Consider the following 26907-nt stretch of genomic DNA (forward strand, 5'->3'; position numbering starts at 1 on the left):
AGTTGTAGTAGTAGTAGTAGTAGTAGTAGTAGTAGTAGCATTACAATAGTGTTTATAACAATAATGACATAAACATATAGAAAAAATTATATATATAATTAATATGGATATAAGGCATATACATAAAATAATAAAATATTGATTTATTATTGACAAATAATACACATCGATTAAATGCATGTGTGTATTGGGATTATTATTGTTCTCAATTATTTTTTTCAGGAAATTAGTAGATTGATGTGTATTTATTAGTATCTTATTTAGATGTGAAAATACCGTATTATAATTATAAAATAATCTTAATCCATCAGATGATGTTTCTGAAAAAATTGAAAAGGCATAGCATGCTCTATTCAATTCTAATAAACTAACACCCGGATATAATATATGTTGTTGATATAAGCGATGACTAATATTACCACCACATAATATGTTTAATTTTAAGATATTATTAATAGAATAAATCCAAATTCCAGGTACAATAGGTATAAATATAGGATTGAATTTTTGTGTTAATTTATAATTACATAATTCTAAAATAGCCTCATCAGATTGATTAAAAGCAGCACTAATACAATTGTGAGATTTGTGTGAATTTAAATTAAAATATGAAAAACTAATGATGACTAAGGTACTATTAATAACATCAAAGTTTTCCTTTGACATTACCATATACCAATATTCACTTTCAATTTGTAATACCATTAAGTACTTGTTATCTTCAACTTCTAAAGATGCACTCCATTTTTCGTTAACATTTGTATAAACTGGTATTACTGAATACAAAAATCCATGATTAGGTGGATTATTGGTGGTAACTATGGGATAATAAACTACTAATATAAACCTGTTATCAGTATAATATACTGACACCCGGCAGAGTTTATAATAAATTGACATTAAATCATCAATTGATGAATCATTAAAGATCAATTTTTTTCGATTTCGAATCTGAATTAAGTCCTTTTCAAATGGTAAACGATTGATAATATATCTTGAGAGTATTCCTGTAGAATACATTAAATCTAATTCTACTTCTGTGTGTTCAGTGTCTGATATAATTGTATTTATGGTACTATGTATAAAACTGATATATACACACAATTCTCTACGATTTAATTCTGTTTGGTTAATTGAATTTAACATTTCAATTGTTTCCTTGAAAAAAATAATTTGTTCAGAAATAATTTCTTTATGTGGATATTTCCATACAAAATGATCATTGGATATTATTGTATCAGAATTTTTTAAAAATTTATATTTTTTTATAAGTTCTTGTTGTTGATTAATAATTCGAATAAGTTTATAAATTCCATTAAATGTTTCAAAAGGACATTTTTGCTTACAACTATTCAAAAGAGTTAAAAATTGATTGAAAATGTTTTCATAAATTGTAAAGTTGAAGCTATAGAACAATCTTTCCTGTGAATCTACTAACAGTGTTTTATACTGGCGGGCAAAAACAACACCAGGTTTGATAATAACTTCAAGTTCATTACTATCCACACTCCCTGATGCTATTAAAATTATTATGAATGTTAACATTTTTTTAAACATAATTTTAAGTTTTTTTTTACATAAAAAAATGGATACGAATTTTAACTGGCATAAAAAACCATCAAATGTTTTTGTAGCCTCTCCACCTAGTTCACAAATCGTATTTCAGTATAAAGACGAAGATGATGTCCATAAAAAAACATGTACACTTTCAATTAAAGAAATACTCAACACTCCTGGAGGGGATGTAATTATAACTTGGGCCAATCGTAAATACATTAGTGACCTATTCAAACTAAAGTTAAATTCATTAACTTCTTTGGAATCAACTTTTACGGAGCACAAACAAAAGGAAGAAGATACTCGTATTGTGGGATGTCTTCCAGTGGTTCTTCTAGATATATCTACAACAGAAAATAATCTTATTCTAGATCCCCGTAGATTAACTAATTGGTTTATTCAAATCATAAGTCGAGTGATCCCCATTGAAACTATCCTTCCACCAGAATTGGTCAGGGAAGTTAACATGACGTTTTATATACGTGATACTAACATTTTTCTTCCTAGACATGGTGTGATGACTAACATTCCAGATCTTATATTTTCCGCTCTCAATACACTGGAAACTGAAAATATATGGGAATTAGGCGATAATGGAGAAAAATTAAGCCATGAATTGCTATCAATATCATGTATATTTAAACTCTTGATTCCCAAATTACAAAGTATATTTATTTCTTCACACAGAAAAAGAAATATTTCTGGTAAGATAAAAAGTGGAAAATTCAAAATGTCTCCTGAATTCCAAAAAATACTTCATGAAAATAATTTATTAAATAAAATTGAAAAGTGGTCAGAAAATTCTCTTAAATTTATATCTGACAAACTTCGTGAATATTCCGTATTTTTTCTAAATAAACTGGGCGATGTAAATGATACAAATATATGGGCAGTTAAAGAATTTATAAATGTTGCTCAAAAATCTGAAACCATCCCAATCTATTTTAATGAAAATATTACTTTCCGCATTATGATTCATGCCATTGGTGAAATATTTCATTCTCTCTTTACAGATATATTGCCAAACGAGTCAATGGAATCAGCAATTCATGGCGCACTATATCACATGGTTTATCTCCATGATTTAAAACTATTGGATACTTTTAAAAAATATTTATATATTCCTATTTTATATCGCCTAATATATTCTTGCTATAAAATTAATTCACCATTCATAAAACCATCACTTGCATATTTATCTGAGAACCATAGTGATATATATCACAGTCTATTAGAATATCAAAATAAAAATCCTTTATGGCAAGGAAATGAGAACACTGACCTGATCGCGTGGATGGAGATCAACTGTGAATCAAGTGTGGATCGGCTCTGTCTCATTGCCTCACAGAGCGAGAAATATCTGAATGATGAAAAGTTTATGGATGCTTTATATTGGACAGTTTATGACATACGAGGACAAGCTTTAGACTATTATATAATTTTCCTCCTAATTGTATATAAAAATAGCTTATCCCTTAAAAATATAAAGTTAGGCAATACCATGAGCAAAGAAAATAAAACACTAAACTGTAAAAATCTAGTATCTCCTTTTTTCCGTATATTTGTATGTTTTTATGATTATATACAAAATATTCCACCTCATCTCATTACGGTGGATATATTAAATAGTTCCGAATTTGGAGAATTACCACAGTACCGTCACATTATCATTACAGCATTAAGCGACTTTTTTAAGGGAAACGAAGATATATTTTCGTCACTATTAAAAGATTTAAACACAAATTTAAAAAATAATTCACAAGCACAAAAATATTGGGATGACATTAACAACCCATACCCACAGTTTCACTGTAAAAAAACAAACACTCTGGTATAATATTTAAAAAAAAAAAAATCTTTTATGGTAAGGAAATGAGAACACTGACCTGGTCGCGTGTGGAGAGCAACTGTGAAGAATGTGTGGAGGGGCTCTGTCTTGTATATAGCCTGACAGGAAATTGTTATCATCTCATTGAATCCCGTTTTCTATTTGAGTCCTCCTCTCTCTCTCTCTCTCTCTCTCTCTCTCTCTCTCTCTCTCTCTCTCTTTCTCTCTCTCTCTCTCTCTCTCTCTCTCATTCACTCTCTCTTTCGATTAAATGAAAACAGGATTTACATAATAGATATTTTGCATGTATATGGATTAAAGTTTAACTTGTTTAAATTGTTATAAAAAACTTGTTCTCCGTTAACTTCATTACTTTCATTTTGAGACTCCTTCCAATGATCTGGTGGTATATATGCCAGATAATATTGAACTTCATACATATGAGTATCAGTTTTTATAATATCATTAAATTTTTGTAATAGGGAAAAATGAAGTTCTATCGCTTCTTCCTTAGACATTTTACTAACATTACAATTTAAGTGTTTCATATTTCTTACTTCATCTAAATATTTGGCAAAATTTTCTGGTGTATATATTGGAGATTTTTCAACACAAAAACCTACTTTATAAATATTTTCACATGTTACTCTCATTATTTTACTTAATTTTCCAATTTCATCAATAAGATTATTTCTAAGAGCATTTTGCCACTCATTATCTTTTTGTACAGTTAAAAATGTCCATAAATTAGTTAGTAATTTTATATAAATTAATATATTTTTATTTTCACTGTTTCTAGAAACTGATTTATTAATTTTTTCAGTGTATTGTGCACAATAATTTGAAAGAATACCATTATCTGAAACATGAGCTGGATTTATCTTCCATTTAAGATTTCTACCGATTCCTCCCAGGCCAACAATGTCATATATTTTTCGGATAATGAGCAAATCTCCACAAAACGACGTGGGAAAATGATAGGAGCCATCAGCTTGATAACATGAACCACGTGATCTGGGTTCATAATTGGTATTTATAATTATATACATTGATAATGTAATATACTGGTGAATTAACAATCTTAATGGTAAAGTTTTACAATTTACAAATGTGAAGAATTTCTTGTTAAATGTAATGTGATTTATATTTTCAGATACTATTACCTTATATTTACACTCTTTTACCACATCATTCATCGTGATAGAATATTTAAATGGAAATAATATACGTTTGTTATATCCAATATCCGAAGATGATCTCCTTCTAGTGTCTGGGCCTGGTGAGGTTCCCCGTGTTCGTTGACGGGTGTTGGTTCGGTTTGACTTTGAGTTTTTGGGAGTTGTTCGATTTAGCTTTGATTTTTTTGGAGTTGTTCGATTTAGCTTTGATTTTTTGGGACTTGTTCGATTTAGCTTTGATTTTTTTTTCTTTGGAGTAGAAGTTGAAGTTGAGGGGTTATTCAAGTCTTCCAGTTCCACTGAAGTATCCGAATCATCATCATCCTGTGTCGTGCTGGTTCGATTTAGCTTTGATTTTTTTGTCTTTGGAGTAGAAGTTGAAGTTGAGGGGTTATTCAAGTCTTCCAGTTCCACTGAAGTATCCGAATCATCATCATCCTGTGTCGTGCTGGTTCGATTTAGCTTTGATTTTTTTGTCTTTGGAGTAGAAGTTGAAGTTGAGGGGTTATTCAAGTCTTCCAGTTCCACTGAAGTATCCGAATCATTTTCCTCCATCTCTTCTGTATCACTTAAAACTGGATTTTGATTTGACATAATTGTATCTATTTTTTTATAATATATTAAAATTTTATTTGATAATGTACTTGGTTCAAGTAAAAAAAAAAAAAAAAAAAAAAAAAAAAAAAAAAAAAAAAAAAAAAAAAAAAAAAAAAAAAAAAAAAAAAAAAAACGCCTATGTTATACAGATACATTTTTAGGAGGAAGAAAGGGAATGGGGTGGGTTACTTCAAATAGTATTGGCAGCTGGAAGTTGGTGCAGGGTAACGACCACTATCATTGTCCATGATTAGAGGTAATCACACACAGGAGCCTAATGTAGAAAGATGTAACCAGAATGAAGCTAATATTGCCGAAGTTTCACTGAAAGGAGAGAGCGTGGAGAATAAGGCGGAGAGTTTAGCCAAGTATATTGTGTTTTCACTGATGGAGAAGACAAAGGCGACAACTAATGATAAAGTTGAAGAAACACTCCTCAGATGTATCATGACGATGGTGCACAGTCACGAAAAACAATTTAAGGGAATATTTAAAAAATTGGACATTACTCATGACACTGGATATGTGACATTTGTTGGAGTTTTCAATGAACTATTTGAAGGTGAAAAGATGGCTATTACTTGGGGCAGGATAATTGCACTATATGCTTTTGGTGGACAGATGGCTTTGTATTGCAAAGACAAAAATATGGAGGACTTGAGCGAAAAAATAGCAACATTTATGAGCAAATATGCCAGTGAAATTGTGGCACCATTTGTGACGAGAGCTGGAGGATGGATAAAAATATGTGAAGAATTTCCAGCAGAAGAAGGTGATACGTTGCTGGTTTAGATATCATTGTCCCTGCAGGTGTATAAAGCCTCTCTCTCTCTCTCTCTCTCTCTCTCTCTCTTTCTCTCTTTCTCTCTATCTCTCTCTCTCTCTCTCTCTCTCTCTCATTCTCTCTCTTTTTCCTCATCCACAATAACTTGAACTTCCCCAAAGTAAGATAGAAGAAAATTATAAAATTGAAAATTATTGGCTACATGGCCATGTATGATATATAAGACAACCCTCAACCTTATATTCCTTATATTAGTTCTCCACTGTGAAGGGAAAAGACCTCGCTTGGAGTTCGTATATATATACTATATATATATATGTAAAAGTGTAAAAAGTATTATTAAAACATATAGTTTTTCATTTCAACAGATATCATTAATCTTTATGGACACTCAGAGTTTCAGTGCTGGAATAGAAACTTTTCTACAAATGGGGGAACAGGAACCTCTAGTCATGGATGAGGTAAAAAAAAAAAAAAAAAAAAAAAAAAAAAAAAAAAAAAAAAAAAAAACTCTATATCATCATCTGAGACTCCTCATTACAAATTTTCATAAGATTATCTGTCATAAGATTGTGATTTTTTATTTTTTTTGTCATTTTATAAGGTAAATGTGGTACGATTTGATATGAGATTACAATTCGAGGGGGACAGCAAGGACCAACACTCCCGAGGCACAGAGCGCCAGTGCAGGTGCAGTAGGCGCAGCAAAGACCAGCACTCCCGAGGCACAGAACATCGGCGTAGCAAAGACCAACACTCTCGAGGCACAGAGCGACAGCGCAGCAAAGACCAACACTCTCGAGGCAGCAGGCGCAGCAAAGACCAACACTCCCGAGGCACAGAGCGACAACACTCCCGAGGCACAGAGCGACAGCGCAGCAGGCGCAGTAAAGACCAACACTCCCGAGGCACAGAGCGACAACACTCCCGAGGCACAGAGCGACAGCGCAGCAGGCGCAGCAAAGACCAACACTCCCGAGGCACAGAGCGACAGCGCAGCAGGTGCAGTAAAGACCAACACTCCCGAGGCATAGAGCGACAGCGCAGCAGACGCAGCAAAGACCAGCACTCCCGAGGCGGAGAATGGAGGCGCAGTAAAGACCAGCACTCCCGAGGCGGAGAATGGAGGCGCAGTAAAGACCAGCACTCCCGAGGCAAAGACCAGCACTCCCGAGGCGGAGAATGGAGGCGCAGTAAAGACCAGCACTCCCGAGGCAAAGACCAGCACTCTCGAGGTGGAGAATGGAGGCTCAGTAAAGACTGTCACCTCCTTGAGTTATCACAGAGTAGCGGCGCTCCAAAGACCAACTTCAATCATACTGCTCTTACACCACCACCTGTGCTGACCTGATGCTAGGAGAAAGAGGAAGGGTTGAATTGTACTTACCTCAGTACACGCATGAGGTTTCAGCAGATGAACACCTTTCTGTTGTAGTTCTGAAATAATTTTAAAAATAATATAATCACGTGATACGACTCCTTTTGAATTTTAATTTATTCCTAGATATTATTTTCACTCTTAAGGTTTTCTTTATAGTTAAAAATGAGTAATAATAATAATAATAATAATAATAATAATAATAATAATAATAATAATAGCCTCTTTAAAAAAAAGAGAAAGAGGAAAAAGAAAAAATTGAAAATTTTGTCTCAATGGCATATTTCCCATCAAAAGGAGGAATTTACAGTCCCAGTGAAAATGAAGAATCTAATAATAAAATTAGAAAAAACAAAACAGCTGCAACAACAGCAACAGAATCTAAACCAACACCAACACCAACACCAAGAACAACTAGTGAAAGAAAAAGTGAACAAAATCGAAGAAAATCTCAACAACAACAACAACAACAACGTCGATACCGCATACCATTTGTCAAAACAGCAGGTGGACTCTTACCCTCTAGTGACGCATATCGTGTAAACCGAGATGGTCACATTAAAAACGAGAAAAATCACTTTAATAGGGATGTTTATATTGATGATTATGATTTAGAGGAAAGAACGCGAATAGCTAGAGTTGAAAGACGTTTACAGTATATTGAGGAGTGTTTAGGTAAGAGTAACATCATTAAAGCTGAACCAATAACAGCTTTAATTTATACACATGAAAGTGCTCAATTTATTATAAATAAAGTTTATCATAACTGGATTAGATTTATGGGACATGTGGCTCAGCAATTTATGTCTAGAACAATTGAAAATTTGTTTGGAGCTGCTGATCAATATTTGTTTGAGGGTTGGTTTGAAATTCAAAAAAATTTAAGATCACCCCCACTAAATTATAATTTTATCGACTATAAGGAAAATGTATTAGAAGTAAATAAGGAAATTTTGAATTTGGCGTTAGAAGGTGATAGAGATCAAAATGGTAAACTCCTCTATCCTCAAGATTGTGAGTATATTAATCTTTATTTGGACAATACTACTAATAATGTGTATATTTTTTATTCAATAAATGAATTAATAAACATATATAAAACAAAAACAGTTGATGATAAAAATTATATAAACAAGGATAATGATCGGTCTCTTGTAAGTGGCCTAGATGCTTATAGTTTGGTTATGCCTGGAGCTGATAAACGATATAAGGTGTTAGGTTCCCATTGTATTTTATATAATACATTTGTAAATATGTCTAATGGAGAAATGTTCAACACTAGTCTAAATGGAATGGGAATGTCAGCTCTTAACGTCTGTGTTATTATTGTTCATGCCATGATTCATTTAAAATGTTTACTTGATAAAAATATACTTCCCACTGAGAAAATGCGACACTCTAACAAACATTTCATTGAAGAAGTAATAAAACATGTTCCTTCCACATTATTCGGGCATCCCATGTTACCAATTGTTACCTTCAAAGACCAATAAAAAAACAATTTAATAACAATTTAATTAATTTTTAAAAAATAAGAAAACAATGTCGTGGAATATGACTACAAAGCCACTTTTATCATATTTTCCTTCTGATATAACTAGTGATACTAATGTAATTATTACAACTAGTGACACTACGTCAACAATAACAACAACAACAACAACAACTACATCCACTGCAACATCTACAATTACTACTGATATATTGTCACCAATAAACAATGATGACAATAGTAATAATAATAATAATGATGATAATATTAATAATTATTTTAACAGTAAACAAATGTTAGATACTGAAGATTTTACTCAAGATATGTTTTTTTATAAATATGTACGATATCTTAACGAGGAAAAAAAGAGCACCAGCTCTTCTTGTTTTTGATTTCGATAATACATTAGCCATATATGATGAACAACAACATTTACAACTGAATTTGTCAGATAGTTTTCCCTCAGTATATACACGGCCATTTTTATATGAGATGTTAGATTATATGAAAGCCACCAACAAACACAATATTCTTATTTTATGGACAGCAGGAAAACGATCATATATTCAAAATGTTTTAACTTTATTGAACATGTGTCAATATTTTACACATATTTTAACGTATTATGACTGTGTTTTATCTAAAAATAAATATGGTGTTAGTAAGTCATATAAATATATTGTCAATAAATACCCTAAATATTCAGATATGAGAGCCATACTGATAGATAACTGGGCTGTTTATAATGATTTGGGAAGGAAAAGAAAGAGTTATAAGACAAATTATGATGATGGAATAGTCAAACAGCAATACAGTCGACTCATATCTATCAAACCTTATACCATATATGACGTGGTGAAAGAATTTGGGGCTTTCAATATACCCCCTCATCAAATAAATGATATTGATATGTTTATTCGTTCTAAAGGCTTAAACGGCAAAACCAATAATAATTATAATCATAATAATGGAACAGATTCATCCACACCAGGAAAATTAGACCAGTACCCATCATATGGGGACACAGCTCTCTTATCCTTAATATGTTTCTGTGAAAGAGAAATCTTTGGGATAGTAGCAACTCCGACTATACAAAACAAAAGAAGTATAAACAGTGACTACTATATTATTATGCTTGAAAACGATCAGTTATCATTGATAAATAGAAACAAGGTAGAAAATAGTAATATGATCAGAAGTAGACAATGCCGTCCCCTTATATGGATACAAATTTCAACTTAATGATGGTAGTACTATTAATATCTATTTTATATTTCTATAAGTTTGATTAAGTAAGTACTCGTGGGATTATGCCTGAAAGCTTCTATGGCAGAATCCCGGCTGGAGAAGCAACAATATAGTGTTCAGCTGACATTGGAATGGTCAAAGAGCGATTGGTTTGTAACCCTAGGACTCAATGATCGTTAGTCATCTTGTGTTAATTCATCATCATCATCATCATTCATTCCATACGTTTTTATTTCGGATATGATTTTTTCTATTAATTCAAGTTGGTTATTTAACATTAATTCTTGTTCATGTATAGTGTCAATAGTTGAAAGGTTAACCCTTTTCCATAATTCATTTTTACTTTCCTCTGTTTTTCTGTAAATTTCTTCAATGTTGCTTTTATAAATTTCTTGAGAGTTTTTTAGTTGCCATTGATAATGTTCATGTAACTGTTGTATACAAAATTTATTATTGTTTTCCAATTGGTTTACATTATTTTGAAATGTGTTTTGAATTTCATTTATTTTTGAATTAGAGATTGTATTCATATTTACACAACTTTTTATGAGTTCATTCATGCGTTTGCATAACAGAAAACAAAGGTAAATCAATTGAGTGTTGATTGAAAATGGTGTATAAAGATGACTACGTTCAAGGGCAAATAGAAACTGTTCAAATAATTTATATACACAAAAAATTCTGTCCATGAGATTGGGTTCATCCATATTTTCGTTTTCAAGTTCATTGATTGCACAATGTATAAGGTTGGTTAGTAGATCGTTAATGAGGGATGAACCTACTATTTGGTCAATATTATCGGTATTTTTAAAGAATTCATTTAATTTTTGAAGATTTTCTTTCGGTTTAAATTCTTTCATATCATTTTTCTTATCTTCTTGTAATGCTAATTTGAACAGCGTTGAACATATTATCAAAGGAAATGGGTTTAGTCTCTCTGGACTATTTTCATTTTCGGGTAAAATTTTAATTTCATTTACAAAGAGTGTTTTTAGAATAGATTTTTCAAAGTCTAAATAAATTTGAAAAGCTTTTTTATATTTTTTATTTTTAAGGGCATCATTAAGATTAATAATATCCAAGGTTGATTTTGAAGTCATTTTTTTTATTTTATTTTACTTTGTTAATTTGGTTGTTTTATGGACTCAATAAACTCGTTGTGATCTTTCATTTCAGCCAAAAAATTTATATTATGGGTAATATTCTCTAGAGAATTTTTAGAAATGAAGTTTGTGCCAGTATCTCGAGCTAATATATTTGGTAAAAATGTTGCCATATTCTTTAAAACTAATTTTTCAATTACTGCATATATTTGTAAGGGAAATGAATCCTATATGAGATGAATAAGCAGTATTAGGAGGGGTTGTTTCTAATATCCTAATCATACATTCTCCATTGGATTCGTCAGTGGAAATATCAATATTTGAATTTTTTTCCGGTTTCAAGTTAATATCTAATATTTTACTAGGGTACATTCCCATTGCAATATCGAGAATGGAAACATCATTAATGTTATTTACCACATCCACATTTAGATCATCATTAAATGTATTGAAATACCGTTTTAAATTATCAGTATTTGAAGTTAAATGACTTTGATACGTTTTAACCATAGGTTTCTCAGTTGCAATATGAGACAGATAAGAAAATTTTGTCTCATGTATAAAAGAAGGGGGATGAATATCTATAGGTCTAACAGGATTTTTGAGCTGTTGTAATACATTGGGTGAACTGGTATTGGTTTGGGTGGATATTTTAGGTTTAAGAGCTCGTTTTAATTGTATACATTCAGTGGATTGATTTTTGGTAGTAGTTGTAGTAAAAATAGCTCTTCCTTGTCTGTTAACAATAAGAATGTTATGCATCGTGAAGATACATCGACCATTGAGAGGCGGTAATTCTTTAAGATCATCGAGGGAGTCAGAAAGAGCAATTGCTATAGCTATATAATCATGAGTCCTATGTGTCGATAATGGTTCACAGTATGACAATCGATTATTTCTTATTTGTAAGAGCCGTTGCTGAGATTTAATTAACTGAGCATAATAAATACTCATTATATTGTTAATATCAAAGATTTTTAAATCCACTGAATTAAAATCATCATTTTTTATAACTTTAATAAATCGTGAAGAAGGAGGAGCGCTTATTCCCTTTTCATTGTCATTCCATTGTTCGTTTTTTAATGGACGTTTATAGTAACCGTTTTCCAAAGGATATGGGAGACTTTCTACAAATTTTGTATAAATTTTAGTTAAATCGTCAACATTTATTTCATTTATTTCGTCTATTATTTCTTTAGTGTTAACCCAAACAATTTTAATATTTTGATCTATGAGATTTGATGGCATAGCTAAAATTTGTAACAAAATGTTGGGATTGGGTAAGATAACATTACCAGGGAAGAAAGATATGTTCTGTGTTTGTTTAATTTGGGGATAAATTTTGTAATTAATACCGAAACTAGATAGAGCATGCCAGAAATATCCTAAATTATAGGTTTATTCCAATGTTATTATGACACATTTCATTATAATGAAAATCATTTAAAGTTTCCCGAAAGATTAAACCCATTTTCACATACAAACATGGTTGGCATATGGCAGATAAACTTATATAGGTATTGGATTTGGATAATTTTTCTTGGGCTTTCATATAGAGTTGTTCAAGTTGAAGTAAATAATAATCTTTATCTTCTGTTTTTACATTAGGTAAAATTGCATGTTTACAAATACATTGAGTACCTATCATATTTATTTGTTCTCTAATCATCGTTCTAATTAAATTATGTTGGGGTGAATCATCATTAATTTTAGAAATGATATTAATGACATCAGAATTAACTATCGGATTTTTTATTGAAAGTGATGATGTCGGTGATTGAGGTAAAGATGAAGACATTTATTTACCTTTTTATTTTAATTTATAATAAAAAATATATGAAAATATGAATAGTCCTGTAGGGATTCCAAATACAACCAATCCTGTACAATCACCAAACCCACCATCAAACCCACCACCAAACCAACCAGCACAAAACCAACAAACAAACACCATAACACAACAATCAGTAGTTGGTCTAACTCCGAATTCATCTATAACATCAATAATGGCCAATCCAAAAGTTAATCCAGAAATATCTGAAGTTCTTTCCAAAATTCAAGATATGACTAGATATATCAGTGACCCTAACCAACGTGCTTCTTTCATAAAAGCTTTGGGTCAACAGTTAAATATGATTGGTAATTCTTCTAAATGTGTTTGTATTCACGCTCTATTTCCTGACCTAAAATATGAAGAAAAAGATTATCATTTACAACAAATTGAAGATTTGTATAGAAAAGCACGGGAAAAACCAGTACATAATATTTATAAAAGTTTGTCTGCTATATGTCCACCCTGTTTATATCTAAAAATGGGTTTGTTATCAACAGACGTGGTGAAAGATTTTAAAGACTCATTTTGTTCCAACAAAACTGGACCTCATAAAACTTATAATTTAGGACCAATGGCTCATGTCTTAACAAGTTATAATGTTAATCAAAAAGTCTATCCTAACATGCAAAATGCTATGAATATATCTTTTCATCCAGGTAATATTCTAATCCCTGATTCAAAAATCTTTTTACAGATGTTAGCTATGCCATCAAATCTCATAGATCAGGGGGTTAAAGTAATTTGGGTTGATACAGAGGAAACTGTTCCTTGCAATAATAATAACATTAAAGACCAATTGGAATGTTATGAAAAGTTTATGAACGCTCTCCCTGCTTCTCTTGATAATGGTTATTACAAAGGTGAGCCTATACCAACTGACAAGATTAAATTAATAACTTCTCCACCTCATAAATTTGTTAAAGCAGCTAAAGGTGAAGAAAATTTAGTTTTACTAAAAATTTTTGATGTAAATTCAGTTTTAAACATATATTATTCTCAACTAATTCAATCACAGCGACGTTTACAAGTGAAAACTATAACAGATAATGATGGAAGTAGATTATATTTGAATCGAACCAATTTTGCTTGTTATGAACCCTTGTCCACACATCGAATACATGATTTTCTAGCCATAGCGGTTGCCCTCTCGAATAATCCGGAAGATCTTAAAAAATACCCTCCACTCAATAATGAGTGTATCACTACTCCACATAATATTCTCATCATTAATAATAAAGGGAAGGCCGTGTTTACTGACAGTACTGAACCTAAATCAACTACAGCCTGTGAAAAATTGAAACGAGGACTTAAAGATGGTACTAAATATCCACCTCATAAACGATTTGTAAATACAGCACATACCATGACACCTAATACAAATCTCAAACCTGGAGATCCTATTAAACCAGACAGTTTTCCTGACTTAAATACTACCACTTCTCCTGATCTCGCTGATATTGCTATGGAGAAACATATTAATGATTCGGAAATGTTTCGTAAGAATTTAAAAGCAAATATAGACAATTTGAAAAATTACTTTTCAGAGTTTAATGATGACCTGAATAAACCTGTTGATATAAATAATGTTAATTATTCTATTTTTGATATTGCCATTGGAATGTCTCCCTCAAAAATACTCGATATCAATCATAATCTTGCAGGTGAAAAACCCAATGGTATTGATATATTTTCAGACTATCCCGAAAATGGCACAAATATTCTTGAAATAGCATCGCCTAATGTAGTATATTCAGATCAAATCGGTTTTGTTACTCTCAAGAGCCTATGTTCTAATGAAATGTTAGTATTAAAAAATACCATTGCCCATTTGCAAAATATTATGAATCGCAGTGTTGGGGTATTTAGGAAATTTGAAGTAACACCGGGAAACAACATTACAACTCTTCAACCTAATTATTTAGTACAAATACGAGATCCTTCTGAATATCTTCAAGTTGTTGATAAAACTATAAAAGCAGATACATCCATCCCCAACTTCCAAATAGAACCTCCTAATGATGTACATCATATACCACAAGATTTGTGCGATTCAATGTCATTTAATCAGTATGTAAATTTGTATACCCCACCTAAAACACAAGGATGTATATGGTAATTTATATTATAATTAAAACTTTTCAATTATATTAATAATTTAATATAATGTTTGTTTATTGGCAATTACCCAAAATACTTAGTTGTTGTTTTTTATTGTTTATGAATTACCCTCTAATATTTTTTTGGTTTTGGTTATTATAAAAAAAAATGAACATTTATATATTTGTTGTTGGTATATGTTTACTAATTATTTTATTTTTAATGTGGATGAGAATCCAATCCACAAACAGCGACACCATCTCTCCACAATCAGAAGATGTCAGTGCCACCCTCCCAACAGCACGTGCCACTGTCACCACCTCCACCAGCACTCCAGCTGCTAAGGACAGCGGTGCCACTGTCACCACCTCCACCTCCATCAGCACTCCAGCTGCTAACGACAGCGGTGCCACTGTCACCACCTCCACCAGCACTCCAGCTGCTGACGACAGCAGTGCCACTGTCACCACCTCCACCAGCGCTCCAGCTGCTAGCGGCAGCGGTGCCACTGTCACCACCTCCACCTCCACCAGCACTCCAGCTGCTAACGACGGCGGTGCCGCTGTCACCACCTCCACCTCCACCAGCACTCCAGCTGCTGGCGACAGCGGTGCCGCTGTCACCACCTCCACCTCCACCAGCGCTCCAGCTGCTAGCGACAGCGGTGCCACTGTCACCACCTCCACCAGCACTCCAGCTGCTAACGCAGAGACGAGGACTTTGGGGGGTAAGGGGTGGGGTTGGGCTCTGGATGGGTGAGGGGAGGGGGGTGTTAAGGTGGGTCGCCGAAAACGGAGATTCGAACTCAAAAGGCGGGCTAGGATCCGTCCCTGATCCGACACAGAGACAGAACGGAGAGACGACCCACTGTGGCAGGGTGAGGCGTCGAGAGAGTCCTTCCCACAATTTTTTTAATAAATGGCTAAGAATTATTGAACATTGAGAGGTTTCGTTTAGCATATTATAAAAAAAATAATAGACATATGTAGCAGCCAGAAAGCCACACCTGGACCACTATGCTAGGCCCGACCTGCCCAACGAGGCAAGTTCCCCTGAATCTATATATTTTTCCAATTTTCCTCTATGAAGTGATAAATCTGTACATTTCACCATGCACAAGTTAATTAGGTTAGGGGCTAGGTTAGGTTCGGTTCGGTCATATATCTATGTTAGTTTTAACTCAAATTTCCAATAATCAACCCATACGTAATGAAATGGACAGATTCATCACTTCACAAGAAAAAAAAATTGAAAAAAATATAAATTCATGAAAACTCGGCCCATCAGGCAAATCGGGTCTTGCACAGCAGGCCAAATACAACGTTCTGGCAACCAGGCACGACATATAAATATATATATATATATATATATATATATATATATATTTATTTTGGTGGTTGTTATTGTTTTTTGTAATAGGTTTAAATGGGTTTCAGGAGACCTACCCGTTGTTTGTTTCTTCCTCTGTATGTGTCGTTTTACCCACTCACTTAGGATCCATTATTGAGAATAAGGATTTGATGAATATCTCTTTAGTAACTTGTAACTTACATTCGAATTACCATTCTCCCAGAGTTTTTATTATTATTATTATTATTATTATTATTATTATATTAGGCATACCACCACCTTCAATTAATAAATATACAGTTAGATCTTAGAAATTGTAAACATTATAGAATATGAATTTTGTATATAATATGAATTTTGTATATATCAAATTTAATATATTTCTTTTTACAACACCCACACACCCACACACCCACACACACACACACACACACACACACACAAGAAGAAGAGATTTTTGACATCCAGTACCTTCCTCCCTTGGGAAAGAGTGATCACGTCCTGTTAGACATTAAATATGCTTTAAGATATCATCTAGAAGAAAATGGGGACATTGAAACAGGTGATAAACTCGATTTAAAGAGAGGCAACTATGGGGAACTTCGAAATTTTTTTAATGAGTGTAATTGGACAGAATTGTTGCTAGGCAGGGAAGTAAATGAAATGTATGCCAAATTTTTAAAACTATACGAGGAAGGCACACAAACATTCATACCAAAACAGAGATGCAGGACCAGAAAACAGGATTGGTTCGACAGAAATTGTGAGAGGGCAAGAGACCAAAAGACACAAAAATGGAATCAGTATAGGAAGAGGCCAAACCCCCAAACATACCAGCGATACAAAGATGCGAGAAACAATTATACAGCAGTAAGGAGAGAGGCAGAAAGAAATTTTGAAAAAGGGATAGCAGATAAATGTAAAACAGAACCGGGCCTATTCTACAAATTCATAAACAACAAATTGCAGGTAAAGGATAATATCCAGAGGTTGGAAATGGGAAACAGATTCACGGAAAATGAAAAGGAAATGTGTGAAACATTAAATGAAAAGTTCCAAAGTGTGTTTGTACAAAATGAAATCTTCAGAGAACCAGACACAATAAGAATTCCAGAGAACAACATAGAGCGGATAGAGGTGTCTAGAGATGAAGTGGAAAATATGCTAAAGGAGCTCGGGAGGAACAAAGCAGCTGGCCCAGATGGCGTTTCACCATGGGTTCTGAGAGAATGTGCATCTGAGCTCAGCATTCCACTTCACCTGATCTTTCAGGCATCCCTGTGTACAGGAATCGTAGCAGACGTGTGGAAACAGGCTAACATAGTTCCAATCTACAAAAGTGGCAGCAGGGAAGACCCCCTCAATTATAGACCTGTATCATTGACAAGTGTAATAGTGAAAGTATTGGAAAAGCTAATCAAAACTAAATGGGTAGAACACCTGGAGAGAAATGATATAATATCAGACAGACAGTATGGTTTTCGATCAGGAAGATCCTGTGTATCGAATTTACTCAGTTTCTATGATCGGGCCACAGAGATATTACAGGAAAGAGATGGCTGGGTTGACTGCATCTATCTGGACCTAAAAAAGGCTTTTGACAGAGTTCCACAAAAGAGGTTGTTCTGGAAACTGGAAAATATTGGAGGGGTGACAGGTAAGCTTCTATCATGGATGAAAAATTTTCTGACTGATAGAAAAATGAGGGCAGTAATCAGAGGCAATGTATCGGAATGGAGAAATGTCACAAGTGGAGTACCACAGGGTTCAGTTCTTGCACCAGTGATGTTTATTGTGTACATAAATGATCTACCAGTTGGTATACAGAATTATATGAACATGTTTGCTGATGATGCTAAGATAATAGGAAGGATAAGAAATTTAGATGATTGTCATGCCCTTCAAGAAGACCTGGACAAAATAAGTATATGGAGCACCACTTGGCAAATGGAATTTAATGTTAATAAATGTCATGTTATGGAATGTGGAATAGGAGAACATAGACCCCACACAACCTATATATTATGTGAGAAATCTTTAAAGAATTCTGATAAAGAAAGAGATCTAGGAGTGGTTCTAGATAGAAAACTATCACCTGAGGACCACATTAAGAATATTGTGCAAGGAGCCTATGCAATGCTTTCTAACTTCAGAATTGCATTTAAATACATGGATGGCGATATACTAAAGAAATTGTTCATGACTTTTGTTAGGCCAAAGCTAGAATATGCAGCTGTTGTGTGGTGCCCATATCTTAAGAAGCACATCAACAAACTGGAAAAGGTGCAAAGACATGCTACTAAGTGGCTCCCAGAACTGAAGGGCAAGAGCTACGAGGAGAGGTTAGAAGCATTAAATATGCCAAAACTAGAAGACAGAAGAAAAAGAGGTGATATGATCACTACGTACAAAATAGTAACAGGAATTGATAAAATCGACAGGGAAGACTTCCTGAGACCTGGAACTTCAAGAACAAGAGGCCATAGATTTAAACTAGCTAAACACAGATGCCGAAGAAATATAAGAAAATTCACCTTCGCAAATAGAGTGGTAGACGGTTGGAACAAGTTAAGTGAGAAGGTGGTGGAGGCCAAGACCGTCAGTAGTTTCAAAGCGTTATATGACAAAGAGTGCTGGGAAGACGGGACACCACGAGCGTAGCTCTCATCCTGTAACTACACTTAGGTAATTACACTGTAGGTTTTTATGATTATAATTAAAAAATTTAGGTAATTTTATGATCAGTATTGATTACACTTGTATTAAAAAAATAAAGCAAGCACCTGTTTCTATGACTTGGTAAATGTCATACATTACAACAATTTTTTTCGAATACTTTATTAAATTTACTGTGCTTCAAAATTCATTTGGTCTCTTTCTTCATGGTTTATAATTTTATATGTATTAATCGTTGTAAAAATCACGAGAATTACTGCAATTAGCCCAGCAAGGGCATGATGTGACCCCATAACATATTTCATGTGATCATCAGATTTAACTGAATCCATAAATGGTATTTTATCATATACATTCATAACAGATGTTATTGTAATAAACAAACATAAGATAATTAATATAATAAGTATAAAATATGTGAATATTTTATTACCGAACATATCTTTTTTTGTTCTTTTTTATATAGGAGAAAAATAATAAAATGACTATGAAATTTAATTATAATTTAATAATTTAATAGATGTATAAGCTGTTTAGCTGGAGGAACGATTTTTTGGGCATAAGAAACAATTGATTTATATTGATATTGATGGTAAGTTAAGATAAATGTAATTAATAAAAGAGCCATAATAGCAATTACTAATGACATTAATGATTTGGAAATATTTGTTCCCAAAAGATAAAAGGTGGCTAATAAACCAACCAAAAAAGACAGATACATAATAGAAAGGGACCAATTTGTTTTTTTCTTAACGACATTCATTTTTTCCTGTGATATTTCCTTATTATCATGTGTCTCATTAATTGTGGGAGTTGTTAATGTGGTTGGTATTGGATTCCAATAAGATTCTTCATGTACTCTATTAGCTATTCTCAAATCCATAACATGAGGTTGAGGTAGTAACTGAGGAAGTTGTTGATGATTCTCGCCTGAAGCCGTTGTTGTTGTTGTTGTTGTTGTTGAAAGATGAGGATGTACCATTTTATTTAACGATTTTCTTTTATTTTTTTAATTATAGTTTTAATTAATGTTTCACTATTGAAGGGTATTAGTGTTTTGAGTCGATGGCTGTTTATATGTATTAGGGCTTCTTCAAGTGGGAAATAACAGGCAATTTTTTCTTCATCTAAGCGATGACTGAAAGGAAAACGATGCATATAATTCTTAATTGCACGGTTGTTGGTCTTCTTATCATTTAGGTTGAAAATACATCCTAAAGTTCCAAGTATCCAATTTAAACATCGAGACCGAGAGTGCGTAAATTGAATTAAATTATTTGCATTTTCAGTTTCAATTAAAATACTATAATCACACTGATAGGTTTTACCATTCAGTGCTATCCATTCCTCTGATATCATTGGTAAATTATATTGGTTATTATGAATCATCCCCAATTTAATTCTTTTAATAATTGGTATAAAATCTAAATGAAAACAATGTGTTTCTTCCATAAACTCTCTAATTTGGGTAATTATCGGAATCTTTTGATCAATTTTTTCAGGTTGACCACGAGGAAGTGTATACTCTCCCTCTATTGTATTTCCATTACCAAACATATGTTGATATAAATTAACATATTCGGCTTGACTCATGGGGGACGAATTTTCAAAAATAATAACATTTTTCGTTTTATCATTCCATTTATGTCGATAACTTTTATTATTAAGATACGAAATATAAAAGTATGATGGAGAATGTAACATTAGGATTTTACATTTTTTTAATATAATTTTTTCGTCTGTGCTAAAACATTGACTGGCATCTACATATAAAAGCCCTAAAGATTTTTTAGTTTTATTATCATAATTTAATTGGTTTTGTTTTAATTGTATTAATGGCATATTTATAGTGGGAGGAAGATGTGCATTTTTGTAATAAAAATCAGTTTCTTTACAATACTGAGATGACATACTGACTATTTTGTATCTAAAAATGAATGGTGTTTATATAATAATTTATATATTTTTTGTATTCTAACGGAACATGGATTATATTCATTAATGTGTAGTAGGGAGTGGTGGTGGTGGTGTGGTAAGGTTGTTGGGGTGGTGGTGAGATTAGGGTGTGTATATTGTGGGTGTGGGTGATTATAAAAGTTGTGGTGGGGTTGTTGTGTTGGTGGGGTTTGGGGAGGGTGGTGGTGGTGGTGGTGGTGGTGTTGGTGGTGGTGGCGGCGGTGGTGGTGGCGGCGGTGGCGGTGTTTGGGTTGTTGTGTTGGTTGGGTTTTGTTGTTGTGGGGGTTGTTGTGTTGGTGGGGTTTGGGTAGGGTGATGGTGGGGTGTTGTTTGGGTTGTGGTAGTTTCCATATCTTTTATTATTTGAGGAAATTTTTTTACCAAAATTTTCCCAAATTGTTTTTCCTGACATTTATACCGAAATAAAATATATGAAAACAATACTGCAAATTCTTTTTTTTCTATAGTTTCTTTTACAATACTATGTATAATATCTCGAGGTATATTATCATGGTAAATGGTTTGGCATATGGTATCCATTCCTTCAATTAAAGATTGAATTAGATTTTTTTTATCATTTACAGATACCTCTCGAAATTTTCGTATTGTAATCTCAATTTTGTTCGAGGATAAATCCATGAAACTTTTCAGAAAACTACATTCCGGATTCCATTGAATATGAAGAAGTAGAGGCTTGTCAGAAATGTCAAAATTCCATAGCCCAAGATTACAAAAAGCACATTTCACATGATCACTAAGACCTGTATAAAAGAATCCAGCTGAACTTAGATCTTCTGAGTTTGGTAATGTAAGTGGCCATGTGCTAAAACTTTCCAGGCGATTTTTACAATCTTCATATGTTCGATCGACACTGGGACAATGAGGTGACAATGAGAGGACTAAATTGGATTGCAGAATAACTTCACATAACTCTAAAGGGACATTACCAACGGGTTTTCCCATGATAAATGGACAATAAGGAACTCTTTGTCTATGTTTATTATGTGGAATATCGTTTATTTGCCAGTTCTTGATAACTGTATTGCAGAAAATACATGCACATGCATCGTTTCTTTTAAGATAAAAAAATCCATCCCTAGCTAAATTTAGAGGGGAAATCCATGGGAATTTCCAATTGTTAAATGTGTCTAGACGTGCACTTTCAAACTTCAAAAAAAAAATGTTGTTAAACATTCTGATAGGTGTTTTAATTTGTGAAATAAATGTACAATTATGTTCTGGATATACAATTGCATTACTATTTATATTGAATGTAAGTGACAAATGACACTTTATACATTTCCATAGATTTTCTTGTTTGTTATAATAAAACCCATTTCGTTTTAAAATGTTTAAATTTATTTGGAAATTTAAACCTTCTAATGTTTTCATGCTATGTTGTCCACTCATTTTGGTATGTAATTAATGAATGGTAAATTTATTAAATTCGTCTGACCATATTATATATTTACTAGGCATGGCATTATATATATATTTTTTTTTTATTTATATTTCGAGATTCTTCAGGTTTACAGTAAAGGCTTCAAACTCTTCTTTTCAATTCCAATTCCATTATCATCACTAGTGTTCTAGGCGATTTGTAAAAAAAAAAAAAAATTGGTGGTTATATAATAAACATATTGAAATAAAATTAAAATAGTGATAGGATGATATCAAAGCAAAAGAAAAACGAAGAATTTTGCAGCAAACATGAATTTGAATTAAAAATTAGCCAAATGTTGGAAAAAGGTGGGCCTGGGAGTCGGAAAATTTTTACTCGAGAAAAATTAGCACAATACATTGAGGAAGTCAAAAATGCTAAATTGAAACTGAATTGGAAATCTTCTCATGAATATGATCTATTGTCTCGATATGATGTCAAAAATCTATTTGGGGATGACGTCTTAGTAACCATCGACGAAACTGAACGAAGAATGAAGCGGGGGACCAAGCGTAAACTGACCAGTGACAATCGTCATTCTACTAAGGCTGTAACAACAACAACAACCACAGGAACAACAACAGCTGATCCTGGCCGGATGTGTCGTCGTTTCATACATCAAGGGCAATTGTATGATACGATTTATGATGCACACAGAGCAGTTTGTCACGGAGGAGAAAAAAGAACTTATTTTGAAGCAAGTAAAACTATCGCTAACGTCACTCAACAATCGGTGAAACTCTTTATTTCACTCTGCCACATATGTAATTTGAAACGACTTCCTCGACGAAAAAAGGGGGTAATACGGCCCATTGTATCGACCAGATTTGCGGAGCGAGGACAAATGGATTTAATAAATATGCAAAAAGAGGGAGGATGTGTGTATAAATATATTTTACATTATCAGGATCATTTAACAAAGTTTTCGGTTTTACGAGCTCTTCGCAGTAAACGGGCGATTGAAGTGGCACGCCACTTACTCGATATATTTGCTCTCTTGGGAGCCCCACGAATTCTGCAGAGCGATAACGGCCGTGAATTTGTGGCAGAGGTGATTCAAGAGCTAAAAAACGAAATGTGGCCCAACATGCTCCTCATTAATAGCAAACCTCGTCATCCACAGAGCCAAGGGAGCATTGAATGTACAAAAGAAAATGTAATCAAAATACTTGGCAGTTGGATGTGTGAAAATCAAACGCGAGATTGGTCAGCTGGACTTCCCTTTGTGCAATTCACCAAAAACACAGCATATTCACGTGGAATTGGCGTATCGCCTTACAAGGCAGTTTTTGGTATAGAACCACCAATATATATGAATAATAATACACCTTCATTAATAAAGATGATGCAATTGAAATTAAGAGAAAAATAGAGGTGATGAGTTAATAGTACATTATTTCTTCAAATTTATTTATGTTAGTTAAAATGCACGTGCTAAATATCAAGGTTCATTATTAATTTATTTTTGTTTTTGTTTTAGGATACGAGAAGTTTGACTGAACTGAAAGTTGGTTGGGAATGAAAAAGACTAAAGGAAACTAGTACTAGTGTCCCCCCCCCCAAAAAAAAAAAAGATATGAAAAACATACCTCATAAACCCAAAATGGTTCTGGATGGGTTCTACTGAAGATGGATGGGTACCCAGCATCATCACAATTGAAATTCATAATGCAAATATTGGATATAGGTTCGATGATAACTAAATTGTTTGTTGAACTAGTTTCCAACATTGACCATCATATATAATAATCAACTCAAAAGTGGCATGGACCAGGGGAATCCGACTGTCTAATTAAAACAAAGCAAAGCAATGCGATGGTCAGAGATTGATGTTGATGTAATGTGATTTCTGCCCAGTGCTCGGAATGTCAAAGTGAAGAAATTCAAAGAAGCGCGGGTAAACGGCGTGAGTCATATATCATACAGTGGGGAGTTGATGATTGAGATTCATTCAATAGGCCGTTACTTAACATATATTATATTAACCTAACCTAACCTATGTTAGGTTAGGTTATGTAGGGTTGGTTAGGTTCGGTCATATATCTACGTTAATTTTAACTCAAATAATTTTTTTTTAACTTCTGTAGTGATACTTTTTTTTAAATAATATTTACAATAAGAATAAAGGTATTTAAAAAAAAAAAATATATCATTTCTATACTACTTATTATTAAAATACTTATTTGTCAATTTAATTATATGGAGAATAAATGTGAATTGCTATATTCAATATCATAACCAGATTGTATTAACATGTGATACAAATAATACAACTGTAAATTATTTAAATTTGTGGTGTCAATTTTCCAATTTGGTGATAGATGAATAGGATTTTCTTTATAATAGTTAATCAATGCATCATGAAAAATTTGCTCATTCGGCATTAAAATAAGTTGTTTGTAAATTGCATCTGAAATTTTATTTGGACATTTTGAAGAATTATAATACGGGATAACCATATTATTAATGATCATAAAAGCTAATTTGAAAGGTGAATTGGAATTATGAAAGTTGTTTTTATAATTTGAAACTTTTTCTTGTATAAATTGAACATATTTTCGTTTTTCTTCTTCATCATTTTGATTATTAATAAATATATTTGTTTGATCCTCCACAATCATTAAATTTTCAGTATTATCTTCTTTGAATGGTGGCAGTGGCGATTGTTGCGGTGCCGGTTGCAGTGGTGATTGTTGCGGTGTCGGTTGCAGTGGTGATTGTTGCGGTGTCGGTTGCAGTGGTGATTGTTGCGGTGTCGGTTGCAGTGGTGATTGTTGCGGTGTCGGTTGCAGTGGTGATTGTTGCGGTGTCGGTTGCAGTGGTGATTGTGGCGGAGTCGGTGTCGGTGGTGATTGTGGTAGTGATGGTGATGGTAGGTGTGATAGGTCAGAATCCATTTTAAGGATTGATTTTGGGATTTTTTTTTATACATTTTATATATATATATAAAAAAAGAGGGGCTGGATTTTTATTATAGAAAGAGACATTATACTAAGATGGTAAACTAATGTTTTTTAAGTAGCGGTGGTGGTGGTGGTGGTGGTGGTGTTGCTGCTGCTTTTGGTAATATACCTTCATCTTGATTGATAAACGTTACAATTTCATCCTTTTTTCCCGGTTTGAATGATGTCAGTTAAGAGATGGGGATTTCGGGTTCTTAAACAATATTATCATTGGTCATCAATATCACTAAAAATACGAAAGTAATTCCCTTCGTCACATGATTCCGTGTTAATATGTCACAAAAAATTATTCCTGTTGGGTGTATTCATGTTTAATCTTTTGCTGGTTTATATACCATTCTTCATAAACTTCCAACTTTCTAGTTAATTTCAAATGTATTTTTTTTATACATTAGATGTCTATATGATTTAAAATAGTGTTGCCTTATCTAGATTTAAATAACCAAGTGTGTATATATGCTTGTGGGTGCCGGATGTCAAAGAGTGACTGAGGGGAGGAGCTGTGTGTGTGTGTGTGTGTGTGTGTGTGTGTGTGTCTTTATGTGTGTGACTTTGTATGTGTGTGTGTGTGTGTGTATGTGTATGTGTGTGTGTGTGTGTGTGTCTTTATGTGTGTGACTTTGTATGTGTCTGACTTTGTATGTGTGTGTCTTTGTGTGTGTGTGTGTGTGTGTGTGTGTGTTTGTGTGTGTGTGTGTGTGTGTGTGTGTGACTTTGTATGTGTGTGTGTATGTGTGTGTGTGTGTGTGTGTGTGTGTGTGTGTGTGTGTACTCACCTAGTTGTGTTTGCAGGGGTTGAGCTATGGCTCTTTGGTCCCGCCTCTCAACCGTCAATCAACTGGTGTACAGATTCCTGAGCCTATTGGGATCTATCATATCTACACTTGAAACTGTGTATGGAGTCAGCCTCCACCACATCACTGCCTAATGCATTCCATTTGTCAACCACTCTGACACTAAAAAAGTTCTTTCTAATATCTCTGTAGCTCATTTCGGCACTCAGTTTCCACCTGTGTCCCCTTGTGCGTGTTCCCCTTGTGTTAAACAGCCTGTCTTTATCTACCCTATCGATTCCCTTGAGAATCTTGAATGTGGTGATCATGTCCCTCCCCCCTAGCTCTTCTGTCTTCTAGGGAAGTGAGGTTTAATTCCTGTAGTCTCTCCTCGTAGCTCATACCTCTCAGCTCGATTACTAGTCTGGTGGCAAACCTTTGAACCTTTTCCAGTTTAGTCTTATCCTTGACTAGATATGGACTCCATGCTTGGGCTGCATACTCCAGGATTGTCGCAAACATTGAGAGAAATGAATCGATACCCTCTGGGAGAGCCTTGTGGGACTCCACTGGTGACTTCACGCCAATCGGAGGTCTCACCCCTCACCGTAACTCTCTGCTTCTTATTGCTTAGATACTCTCTTATTCACTG

General features: G+C 33.4%; 1 pseudogene; it reads left to right on the forward strand.

Annotated features, from left to right (window-relative positions):
* Window positions 1–5730: 5730 nt before the first annotated feature.
* The window catches only part of LOC138360844 (ribonucleoside-diphosphate reductase subunit M2 B pseudogene), a 34544-nt pseudogene continuing 13367 nt past the window's right edge, over window positions 5731–26907 (forward strand).

This window comes from Procambarus clarkii, unplaced genomic scaffold, assembly GCF_040958095.1.
Source record: "Procambarus clarkii isolate CNS0578487 unplaced genomic scaffold, FALCON_Pclarkii_2.0 HiC_scaffold_124, whole genome shotgun sequence".
In the NCBI taxonomy this organism is placed as follows: Eukaryota; Metazoa; Arthropoda; class Malacostraca; order Decapoda; family Cambaridae; genus Procambarus; species Procambarus clarkii.